The 12,404-nt window shown below is 37.0% G+C and overlaps 1 pseudogene across 1 annotated transcript; it reads right to left on the minus strand.

The window, feature by feature from the left end:
• Positions 1 to 574: 574 nt before the first annotated feature.
• LOC117715200 (killer cell lectin-like receptor 5) lies at positions 575 to 12,108 on the minus strand (annotated as a pseudogene). Its single transcript, XR_013112671.1, has 7 exons — positions 11,997 to 12,108; positions 10,490 to 10,579; positions 9,400 to 9,617; positions 7,431 to 7,683; positions 4,129 to 4,232; positions 949 to 1,095; positions 575 to 850 (listed from the first exon to the last, which is right to left on the minus strand). The product of XR_013112671.1 is annotated as a killer cell lectin-like receptor 5 (transcript).
• Between the last annotated feature and the right edge of the window lie 296 nt (positions 12,109 to 12,404).

The raw sequence follows: 12,404 nt of genomic DNA on the forward strand, positions 1-12,404 counted from the left end.
AATCAGGACTAAAGCACACTAAAATGACACTGTCACTGAATGCATGGGAACCTGAGCATGGAGGAAATACATGGAGTTGTATTATCCAATCAGTGGATAGGTACATGGATCCTTGATTAGAACAAGTTACTGTATCAATACTAACTGTCCTGAGTTTGGTCATTTGGATACGGTTCTATAATACAAAGTGTTGTCCCTGGAAAATATTGAGGAACACACATGTTTTAATTTTGTTTAGTTTGTTTGGATCTATGACACAGGCTCTCTCTGTATTCATTTTTCAGCAATCATGTCCTAATTGCCTCCTAATTGCCAAGATCACAAGTGTAAGCCACTGCAACTCACCAACTTCAACTACTACCACAATCATAGAAAGATTAATGTGGGTGGTTAGGACAACTGATGGCTTAAATAAAAGTTATTCAACAGTTCCTTGAACTATGCTTGCAATTGTTCACCAAACTTGAAATTATATTTTATGACCAAAAGAAATGTAAGTAACAATGAGAAAAAATTCTACATAAAACAAAAAGTAAAACAAAACAAAATGTAATCAACAAACAAATGAGAAAACTACATTCTATCTCTTAATTGTGCTTTCAATTAAGAGAATTTATTTAATCATAGTAAATACATGGGCTGTTTACTAAGGTTCTTTATTTAGTTCTGTAAGAGTTTCATAAAGTAGAATGAACAGAATCCTGGAGGCTTTGGGGCAAAGTGTGGCCATGAACCAGAGATGTGTCCTGTCTCCACCAAGAATGATAAAGAATGCTCTGTCACATCAGATTTCAGAGTACATTCCCAACCTCTTCCAGCTCTTCTCTCTGTTTACACAGCAGACTAAGTCCTGTGGACAAAAAAAAAAAAAAAAAAAAAACCACTTGTTTGTAAGCAGTCATAAATTATTACAAGAAGCAAATGAGGATTAGCACATTTCATTTTTACCTTTTGGAGAGTCAATTAGGGAACCCATCCAGTCTCTTCTCACAAATACATGGGTAGAGGTTTTTGCACACAGTAATTTCTTCTCTTGTTTTAGATAATAACATATATCCTCCTTTCTTTACATTGTATTTCACTGTGTTCAAGGCACTGAAAAACAAAAAACAAAAACTGAAAATTGTTTAATTTTGAATATTTACTGAAATGAGTCAAGATTTTAAAATCCTATTTGCCAAATAGGATTATAAGTTCACCGCCAAAATATTTTCTCTAAGCTCATAAAAATAAATAGTCTCTTGATGACACAAAAAGTCTCCATCTTATTTCAAACTCACATTTTTTTTGGTCAGTAGGTAAAATTGATTTTCAATATTTCCAAAGAATTGTTTTAGCTAAATCTGCTTTCACATTTGTATTTTGACAATAAAATGCTAGTATAATAATGAAACAGATGAGCTTTGCACACAGAACTAGGTCTTATATGTTCATGTTTTAAAGAGAAAGGGGAGATTTAAATTTCATTCATACATGAGAGTTTGTAACTAATGTTTTGGACTATTTTCTTTTCATCCTGCCCACCTCACAGCTAATGAAGCTGTGACTTCATGGAAACATGGCAATCTACTGAATTGCCTGTATGTGACAGAACTCTGATTTCTGCAGGATGTTATATTTGTGGCCACACCTACCTTTGTGTTAAAAAGTGCAGCTACAAAAAAACATTAGAATACAGAGCAAATTACCACTTAAACAGGACTGTGAGTTCTGGGCTAGCCTTGGCCATAAACCAAAACAAGTAGTCACAAAGTTATCATTTATTCATTAATCATTTAGATTCTCTTGTATAAACCAACAGAAATCAGATTTCTACTCAGGCTGAGGTGTTAGCAAAAGTTGGACCAAACATCAGACGGACAGGGAAGCACTGTAGCTAGTTAGCTATTTTTTCCCCTAATAAAGGAAGCTTACTGAAGAATACATTCAAAATAGGTTCTTATTGTTAAATCCAGTCAGGTATAGTGGGAAATAATTGCAGTTCCAGTATTTGGGAGATGAAGAAAGGAGGATTTAAGGTTCAAGGCATACCTTCAATGCATAGGGAGTTTGAAACTAGTTGGGGTTAATGTGTCTCTTTGTCAAAGGAGAGAAAGAGAATGAAATCCACGCAAACTACATGAGGCTGAGAATTCAAATCTGTGTTCCAGGAAGAAAGATGACTTTTGCCATGTTAAGAGAGATTTTCAAATGAATATTTCTTCACCTTTTCAGCTCATCACCCTATTTGTACAGTGCACTGAGACTTGTGGTTAAAACATTCAGTCACTACCCATTCAAAAATCATCACAGGAAATCAAAACAGATGATAAAATGTTATAATTTTACCTTTCCTTCATTAGTCACACCTAATCAGGGAAGTTATATACTCTCTTTGCACAGACACAAGAGTGGGCTTACCACAGTCATCATTATCTATATCTGTGAAACTGAAATATGTATTGCCACTGTCTTATATACTGATTTCATTACTGATAAATCACTATAAAACAACAAAAAGTAATGGGCAATTATTTAAACTTAAAGCTTATATTGATTTAGGCCAAGGATATAAAACAAGGCTTATTAATCAACATGTACAGAATATGGACTTAATCACAACTGTATTAATAAAAACTGTTATTTTTCTCTAAACTCATAAAAAAAAAAGTCTTGGGCCAGTAACATACCCAACCTGAAAACCTGAGTTCAGATTTCAGATTCCAGAAAGTAGGAGAGAAATAACTCCCTCATTGTCCTCTAGCTACACACGCCTGCTGAAAAATGTTCATGCATATGTGTGCACATAACACAAAAATAAATGAAACAAAAATGAAAAATAAAATTGTTCTTTTAATTACAACTCAACTCCTTATATATACTGTACTGTTAATGTTTCATGGTCAAGTTAACTGAATTTTTTATATTTCTAATAAATAATTTTATATTAAAATTGATTTCCTTTGATACTCTTTGGAAAACCAATAGATGCAAAGAAGAAATACATTATATGGCTCACAAAACAAGGCCATACATTGTTACTGGTAATATTTAAACTGATGTTTTCTTGAGCTGACTATCTTAGCCATGTTCTGTTGCCTGAAGCCAAAAACTCCACAGCTGGAAGTGGCCAAAGGCCAATGACACACCACAGCTAGAAATGGCCAGCCAGAAACAACAGCCCTGGCACCCACGAGACTCCATTATGGGAGATGGTTCTGCCAATCTCACATGCTGTCTCCACAAGGCTTGGCTGAGCCCAGACCATCCCACCATCCACGAGGTACCCTGGTACCCTGTAGAAATAAGACTCTAACACTTAAAGATTATCTAAAGGCTTTATATGTTTGATAATGCTCAATAAACAAGATGCATACACAATTAGAGATGTTACCCAATACCTCAGCTAGATATTATGACTACCTTAGACTGCTAGAGACACATTCACATCTTCTGCCATCTTCGCCTCTCTCCCCTGGTCCTCTCTCTTCTAGCTCCTCCTCTTTTTCCTCTTCTTCTTCTTCCAAAGACATGAGTTAGTAGGGCACATGTTAAAGCTTTTAGTGGGACTAGGGGATGATATATTCATATAATATATATATATATATATGTATATATAGTTGTCAAGAAAAATATATAATGAATAAATATAAACAGCAAACAGTTTTCTATCAGACTATGAATAAACAAAATACTTGAGATTTATACAACAAAACACCTTGAAATAGATGGTAGGCATACATATGTATGTGTATATAAACATGTCCTAATATTTATAAATAACCAACAATTATATAAGCTGACAACAATACAAAATGTCACATGAATGTCTGAGAGACTCACACTCATTATATCTGTCATAATCATTCAGTCACTTAACACTATCACAAGTTGTTGACTTCCTAGTGCCCTTCACATCTTAGAAGACACAATCCTGACATGTATGCAGTATTAAGCCACTTTTGGTCAGTTCCTTGACCATACATCTTCCTTCTGTAACACTTGCTCAGACACTGCCTTATGCACTTGTCCTTACCAGTGAGCTCCATAGAAAATGAAGAAAGCCATGTGAAATGAGAGAAAATCTTTTGCACACAATCATTCCAATTCCCACACCAGTGTTAGAGTTGGAAGAGTTTGGAAACTCACAGTTTAGATGGGCCGTTGTCAATCCATGACCATTCCTTTTTTTCCTTATAATATGACAATCCAATCTAGTAATTGTTAGAAGTAACCTGGGGGCGAAGGAACTTCTGTAAAGGAAACAAAAGACCTTACATGAAATCTCTGTCTGCTTGATGAGAGAACAAGGAGGAACAGTTGCAGCATTTCTCTGTTATTATCTGCTGTCATGTCCTCCCACCAGTCAGTCCCACTATGTTCATTTTCTAAAGGACTTCCTATTAGTAAAACATTTAAATCAAACTATGTCAGTTCAATAAGTTATTTAAAATAAAAATATCAGATATCCTGAGATGTTTGGAATCATAACATCATGTGTGACAGTGTGTCTTAGACTAAGACTCACTATGTAACGAAGGCTGTCTTTGAACTCACAATCTTCTTCGTTATGGAAGAAATTTTTTAGAGTTTGCATTTTTTGACTAATGTATCAGTTTCTTGTATTGCATCTTCTATGCATGAGCTAAATAGAAAGTTCTCAATATAGGAATCTTGAATGGCCAAGAAGCACATAAATGAATGTTAATGTCTTTATCCCAGAAAAATGCAAATCAGAACAACTCTGAGACTCCGCCTTACATCAATAGAAATGGCTAAGATTAAAAACTCAAATGATAGCACATGCTGGCAAGGATGTGGGGCAAGGGGAACACTCCTTCATTGGTAGTGGGAGTCGAAACTTGTACAACCACTTTGGAAGTGAATTTGGTGGTTTTTCAGAATACTGGCAATAGTTCTACCTAAAGAACCAGCTATACCACTCCTGAGAATATACCCAAAAGATGCATTACCATCCTACAAACACACTTGCTCAACTATATTCACAGCAGTTTTATTCATAATATCCAGACACTGGACACTTCTTAGATGTCCCTAAACTGAAAGGATAAGAAGTGTGGTACATCTACACAATGTAATACTATTCAGCTGTCAAAAAACAAAGACATCATGAATTTTGCAGACAAATTTGTTGAACTTGAGAATATTATAATGAGTGAGGTATCCAAGACCCAAAATAACATTCATAGTATGTATTCACTTATAAATGGACACTAGCCATAAAATACAGGATGCCCATGCTATACTCCAGAGACTTACAGAGGCTGGACAAGAAGAAGAACACAAGCATGGATGCTTGAGTCCCACTTGGAATAGGGAATGGAATGGTCCTGGAAGGCAGAAGAAAAGAAGAAATACAGTGGGAAAGGAATCAGGAGGGTAGTGGGGTTTCAGATTTAGGTCTGGGGAATGGTGGGGGGATGGCTTGATGGCCATGCAAATGAACGGAAATCTGTAAATGATGAGGAGTTGGTAGGGGACATCTGCTGGAAGATATGGAGACTAGTGATAGGCGATACACACAACAATCAATAGGGATGCTCTTGGTCATGCCACTATGTTGCCTGAAGAGACTGTCTTCCTTGGCAAAGAAAGAACCCTTGGGGAGCAATAGCAACAACAACAAACCTACAAAACTTTTGTCAGAAAACTCATTCTGTATATATGAAATGAAGGTTTGGAACTGGAGCAAAGACTGAGGGAACAGCCAACCAATAACCAGTTCAAATTGAGACCCATCCCATAGAAAAACTTCAATCCCTAACCCTATTAATGATTCTCAGTTATGCTTGCAGACAGGAATATAGCATGGCTGTCCTCCGTGAGGCTCCACCCAGCAGCTGACTCATACATACACAGACACTCACATCCAAACCATGGATGGAGATTTGGGACTCTTATGGAAGAATGGGAGGGCAGACTGTGGGCCCTGAAGGGGATAAGAACTCCACAGGAAGACCAAGAAAATCAACTAACCTAGATCCATGAGACTCTCAGAGACAGAGACACCAAACATAGAACATATACAGGGCTGAATTTTTGGCTTCCCAGCATATGTGCATCTTAGTCTTCATGTAATATTTGAACAGCTGAAGCAGGCAAAAGCTATTGCCTGTACATGATTTGTGTTCTAATTGAGCTGCCTTGTCTGGCCTCAGTAGAAGAGAATGCACCTAGCCTCATGGAGACTTGATGTGCCAGGAGATGGGGATACCTGAGGGGCCCACTCTCTATCAGAAGAGATGGTGGGGGATGTGGATGGATTATAGGAGAGGGTGAGCTGGAGAGGAGAAGGGAGCAGGATGTAAAACATATAATTAAAATACTACTACTACTATTATTGCTGCTGCTTTTGCTGCTGCTGAAAATAATAAAAAAAACTTTTTAATTGGTTATAGTTACTGTATCAAATGGAAAATTACACTATTATTTGACATTAAACATCCTTTTATATAGTTATTTAAACATGTATTAAATTGATGTATAAATAACATAACATATTATGAATAAACTTTTCAAGGTGATCCTGCAATCATTTTGTAGGGAACCGCGGGGAGCGGTGACAACATTCGCCATTACAAGATGGCGCTGGCATCCTGTGCTCCCACAAGTAAACAACTAAACTGTGCAGGTGCAAGAGGCGAAAGCGCACCAAGCCACTGCCCATCCCGGGGTGTAATATGGGGTGATGAGTGAACAGCCAATCAGAAGTGAACACGACACTCTAGGGTGCATATAAGCAGTGCCTTTTCCGGGCTTGGGGTCTTCTGCTTCAGCTGATACAAGAATAAAGCCTCGTTGTAGTAACTACCCGAACACTGCCTCACGTGTCTCTCTTGCGGGCGAGAGGATTCGGAAGGGGTGCGGAACATCATTTCTCTAGATAAATATAGGAGTCAACTTTGAAGACATTTTGTCTTTAATAATTAAAACTGGAAATGTCAGGATGCCAGAAACTTTGTTTTCATTAAATAATCATTTCTAAAGATGAATATCTTTTCACAGAACCTAAGAATACTATGAAATAAATAGTATAGACAGTTTCACTGAAAATCACCATGAGGCTAATGGTTCAAACCATTTAATTCCACATTTCTCATATCCTCTCATTTTGCAGACAGGCCCACAGCTCAATTACTTTCCCTGTTGTTAATGGATTATTCACCTCAGGTGGCCTCACTTCTGCATTTCAAAAAGCAAACCCTACACAGCAGGTGTTGGGCCTTGGACAAGGTAACTCCATTTAACCTGTTACCTTCAGTCATGTAGGACAGGTAGAGGGTGTGACTAACAAGTCTCCACCTCCAGAGATTTAAATATTAATGAATTATCAAAAGGCCAGGGGCGTAGCTAATTAAGTTATTCCCTCTCCTTTCTCCCTTCCCTATAAATTTGGTCTACCCCTGGCTTTTGGCAGGGGAAGCGCATACCAGTTGCATCCATTCACCATGCCATGAACAATAAAAGCTTTGGAAAACCGGACTCCACATGTCCATGATCTCTCCGCCTGATTCCCAGCTTTTGGAACTCTGGAACCTTGCCAATGCAGCCGCCGGCCCGCCCACCGACAGCTGCATGAATGTGGGATCCTCCGCTGGCGGCTCGGGAAGCCCTGATGCTGGACCACCCTGAGACTCTGTCGCTGGACTCCCTCCCAGAACCAGTGTGTTTCAACACCTTTGCCTAAAACAGAGAAGATAAACCATTAAATTTACTATTTATTGGAATTCTATTATCAGAACATGATATAAATTAAGGTTGTATTGAGAGAAAGACACAGAGAGAGAGAGAAGGAGAGAGAGAGAGAGAGAGAGAGAGAGAGAGAGAGAGAGAGAGAGAGAGAGAGAGAGAGATCTCACAGGTCTCAGAGATTTTATAATGCCCAGAGACCCCTAAAAACACCAATGACACCCATGAGCTATGCAACATTGTTAATAACACTAGAGAAATAGAAACATTTCCTGTGTGAATCATGGATGAATCAATAAAGAAAATGTAGCAAATACACACAAATGAATACTATTTGTCCTTTAAAGGAAAATGAATCAGCTGGGCATTATGACTTATGCCTATAACCTAAGCACTCCAAAGAGAAAGAAAGGAAGGTAACTACCAGTTTGGAGTTATCCTAGGGTAAGTAATGACTTCTAGGCCAGCCTTGGCTACACTTTGAGTTTCAAGTCACCCTGGGCTACACAAGGATATCATATTTCACATGAAACTTAAAAAATTGATGCTGATCTATTTGACAAACATGGATGAATTTGAAGATGGTGTGCAAAGTGAAATATATGAGGCCTAAGACCATACTTTATGATTGCATTCAGATTAGGTTTCTAGACTCTGCCCAGTTCTATGAAGGAGACACTTGTGAAATACCAGGGGCTGGAGAGCAGGAAATGAGCACTTGCTACTCAGAGGCAGTTAAACTGATGACAGAATTCTAGATCTGCTGTAATGCCTTGTGCCCACACTGGTTCACACACTACGGTGCACTTCGTATTGTGCCATGGTCTGTAGTACATGCTGTTACGTGCCATAAGAGAAGTAAGAGACATACGAGAGAAAGGTTTTGATGTCAATAGTCTGATCTCCTAATTATGTCGATGCCTTCATTGGTGTGCCCACATTCCAAAATGTTTCAAGTTGAATACATTAACATTTGTGCATTTTATGTTGCAAAATCAACTCAATATGAATATTGTGTTTAGTGAGGGGCTGGGAATGACCTTTTTCTCCTACCTTCATTTTCCTGTGAAATACTATCATTGTTTAGCTCATACTGTCCTGGGATTTATTTGGATGTCCATATTGTCCTGATAGTTATAATCATCTTTTCTCAACCTCATAATCATAGGTATTACATTATTATGCTACCCTTCACAAATAATTAATTTTTTTTTTTTTTTTTGGTTTTTCGAGACAGGGTTTCTCTGTGTAGCCCTGGCTGTCCTGGAACTCACTCTGTAGATCAGGCTGGCCTAGAATTCAGAAATCTGCCTGCCTCTGCTTCCCAAGTGCTAGGATTAAAGGCGTGCACCACCACCTGTCTCGAAAAACAAAAAAAACAAAAAACAAAAAAAAACAAAACCCAAGTTGGAGAGTCAGATTTTCCTGTAGACCAAAACAAAATTCTCAGGAACACCGATTTGTAATTCCATGTCCAGGGAGCAGTAGGAGTGAATGTCAAATAGAAACTGCCTTCTAGAAACTCTGAGATTCTCCTAACCCAAACAGGTGTTTCTGGGTTTCCAGGTCCCTACATAAAATAAGGAACCCCTAATGATTAACCCAGAGATCACCAGCATCTTAAGCTGCTGCTTGGACTTCAAAGCTTCCATAAAAGAAACAGTAGAAGATGATGCAGTTCTGTGTTCATGGTCCTCCCCTGCTCCTTACCTGTGTGCTGAGAGTAACCTGAAACACTCTTGGTTTCACTGTACCATCTGTTCTGTACCTGTTGAGTGATTCCAGAAGATCATTTCCTGGACCACAATCTATAGACTTATTTCTCAGCAGTTCTTCCTTTATGTCAATGTCACTTTCCATGGTGCTGCAGTTACAGCGGTGAATTAAAGTTTCTTGCATCTCATGTTTTTCATGATGATACTGAAAAACTAAATTAGACACAGATATAATATCAAAATGCTTATAAAAAGTATATATTGAACTCTAAGAGTACAGAAAAGACTTCATATTGACAGCCAACACATATCATTATTTTCATTGGTAATTAACATTTATAAATTAGTACTTTAATTAACTCACTATAGAAACAGATACATCAAGTTTTCTCTATGGGTAAGTTGACTATAAAATAAAAAAATGCAGCTGAATAAAATTGTGGTGGAAGTAACTTACAGGTACTTTATTTTTTACAGCATGAATTTACAAATAAATATCTAAGTAAAAATATTCAGTCAATACTTAATACACCATAAAAATTTGAAATAAAATAAATTTTAAGAAATGAGACAATTATTAGCATATGGAATAATAAAGCTCCACATATGTAGTTATGTTTTAGCACATCTAGGAAGTGATTTTCTCTTTAAATGTTAAAGAATCCAATAATGCTTAAACTTTAATGTCTCTAAAGATGAAGTCTTTTTACCTAACCATGAACTCAATATACATTTAAGAACAATGAATAGAAGGTCATCAATTTTTGCACAGATCTTTATCACACAATGTTTACATGATATCTAAAATCACCTTAGCTCTGAAGGCAAACTATCACCAAGTCCATGAAAGACCACGACCAAGAATGAGACAGAAAAGGGTAGCTCCCACAGCCCGAGAAGACAGAATACGTATGTAAGAGAACAAGACAATACAGCATGTCAGAAAAAAAATCGTTGAAGTCTAGAAATTGTGTCTCATCCCCTGATGATAGGCAGGACAATGAAAAGAGTGTGCCACTGCATAGTTCATGTCTAACGCTATTCTATAGTCAGTTGGTCAAAGAAGATGTATCTCAATTACTCACTGTTTGTCACAAACACTGCAAAAATTATCAGCCAAAGAGAAGAAAGGATTCCGAGAGCTATCACAATGAGGTACCAGGACACTGAACACTCTTAAATCAACAAAACAAAGCAAAAAGATCATCACCATGGAAAGGGCACATTTAAATACTAATAACAATTTTGTGTAGCATAGAAACAAGGAGAAATTTTGCAAAACTGATGATACAAACATATGGAAAATGTGATGTAGATTTCTATGAAAATGCACATACTGTAATATTCTTATATGTGTGAACTTTCACAAAATTTCACAAAATTTTGAACTTATTTCAGTCTTGGCCTTGTATTGTAAATCCTCCTGACTCAGCCTAGAAGGAACTGCATGACAGGTATGTGCCCTCACCAAGTTCTACAGAAACTGAAGTGCATTCAACAGAAATCACTGGAGGCATAGGTAAAATCCAAGTACAATATATCAAACTGGAGCATGCAGTCCAACAAGAGAGATAACTGAGGCTGGAGAGGAAGAAAAGTGCGATGGATGTTCATGAGAACTGGTAGGGAACCAAAACTGCTCTGGACTTGGTCTGTACAGATTCCCATCCTTAAAAGGACCTATAAGTCAACTATCTCTTCTTCCCTGTGATTTTGATTTTGCTCTATATAATTGTAAACATTTTTTTTGTATAAGGCATTTGGAATCTGAAACCCATGTCTCTGATTACCACTAAATCAAAGAATAAAAAGATCTAAGCTTGGAGTCAGCTGAGACATTACGTACAGAGTAAGTATAAAAAGAGAATAAAAACTGAGATTTCATTTTTTCATCAATAAACAACATTATTCTTTGACATTTTCTGGAACTCACAAAGGGGCTTTACTTATTCCCACTCCCACTAAACTTCCCACCCCTCTTCCTTCCTCTGCAACTATACTCTCAGGAAGTGACTTTCTCTTCTGATGGACAATTGTTGTTGTCTTTTTTATTTAGATGTGGGCCATATATATGAAAATTTAAACACTTTCTTTGAGAATAAAAGTATTGTTTCTACTGAATAAGCTTCTTTTTTGTAGGATCTGGGTCTCTAGAATATTTCATGTACTTTCAGACCCTACTTTCCTTTTCAGTTTTAAATTTTTCAGAATTCTTCTGGATTAGACTAAATCATAAAAAATCTCCTAATGGTTTCATTTCTTCAAGAATTTTTTTCTTACAGATTCCCATTGTTCTAATCTCCCTATATGGCTTCTTTTGTTACCAGATAGCAACTAAAAAGTAGAAGTAGTGCTATATTTTTTCTTTATATTTTTTAATTTCAAATTTTCATTGCTTTATTTATTAAACCAAATTTTGAACAACTTTTTGATTACTCTCCAATGAATACATTTTTCTTCCTTCACACCCTTTTGCATAACCAAGCCCAGAAGAAATGGGACATGATAATTTTACTAAAAGCAAGTAGGATATTTTTAAAGCGTTAAAATGCATTAAACAGTGTGATGTTTTTAGACATGTAAAAGATGTACTTCTGCAACCAGCTTCTCTGGGACCTTGAGTCTCCTGAGGCCTCACTTGATTCTGCAACCCTGACCTCTTATGTAATCCCACAGTTGAGGAAACGGCCTGCTGCTCACTCATCTTGGGAGTATGTATGGTATGTTCTGTGTTAAAATATGTCATTGAGTGAGTTCTAAAGAAATAGGTAAAATACCCACCTATAGAAAGGTACCTAAGGGTTGGGAAAGGGTAGGGTCTGACTAACTCACTTAATGATCCAAACACCCTGGCATGGACTGACATGGATTTCCATTACAGGTAAGAACACTTCTCTTATTTGTTTTAAAGTTGTTTATATTTCCAGTGGTCACAACAATTATTTTTAGGAAATATGGAAAGAGTTAAAAATTTACTAGTAAGTCATTATAATATTGATA

This window comes from Arvicanthis niloticus, chromosome 9 (genome assembly GCF_011762505.2).
Source record: "Arvicanthis niloticus isolate mArvNil1 chromosome 9, mArvNil1.pat.X, whole genome shotgun sequence".
In the NCBI taxonomy this organism is placed as follows: domain Eukaryota; kingdom Metazoa; phylum Chordata; class Mammalia; order Rodentia; family Muridae; genus Arvicanthis; species Arvicanthis niloticus.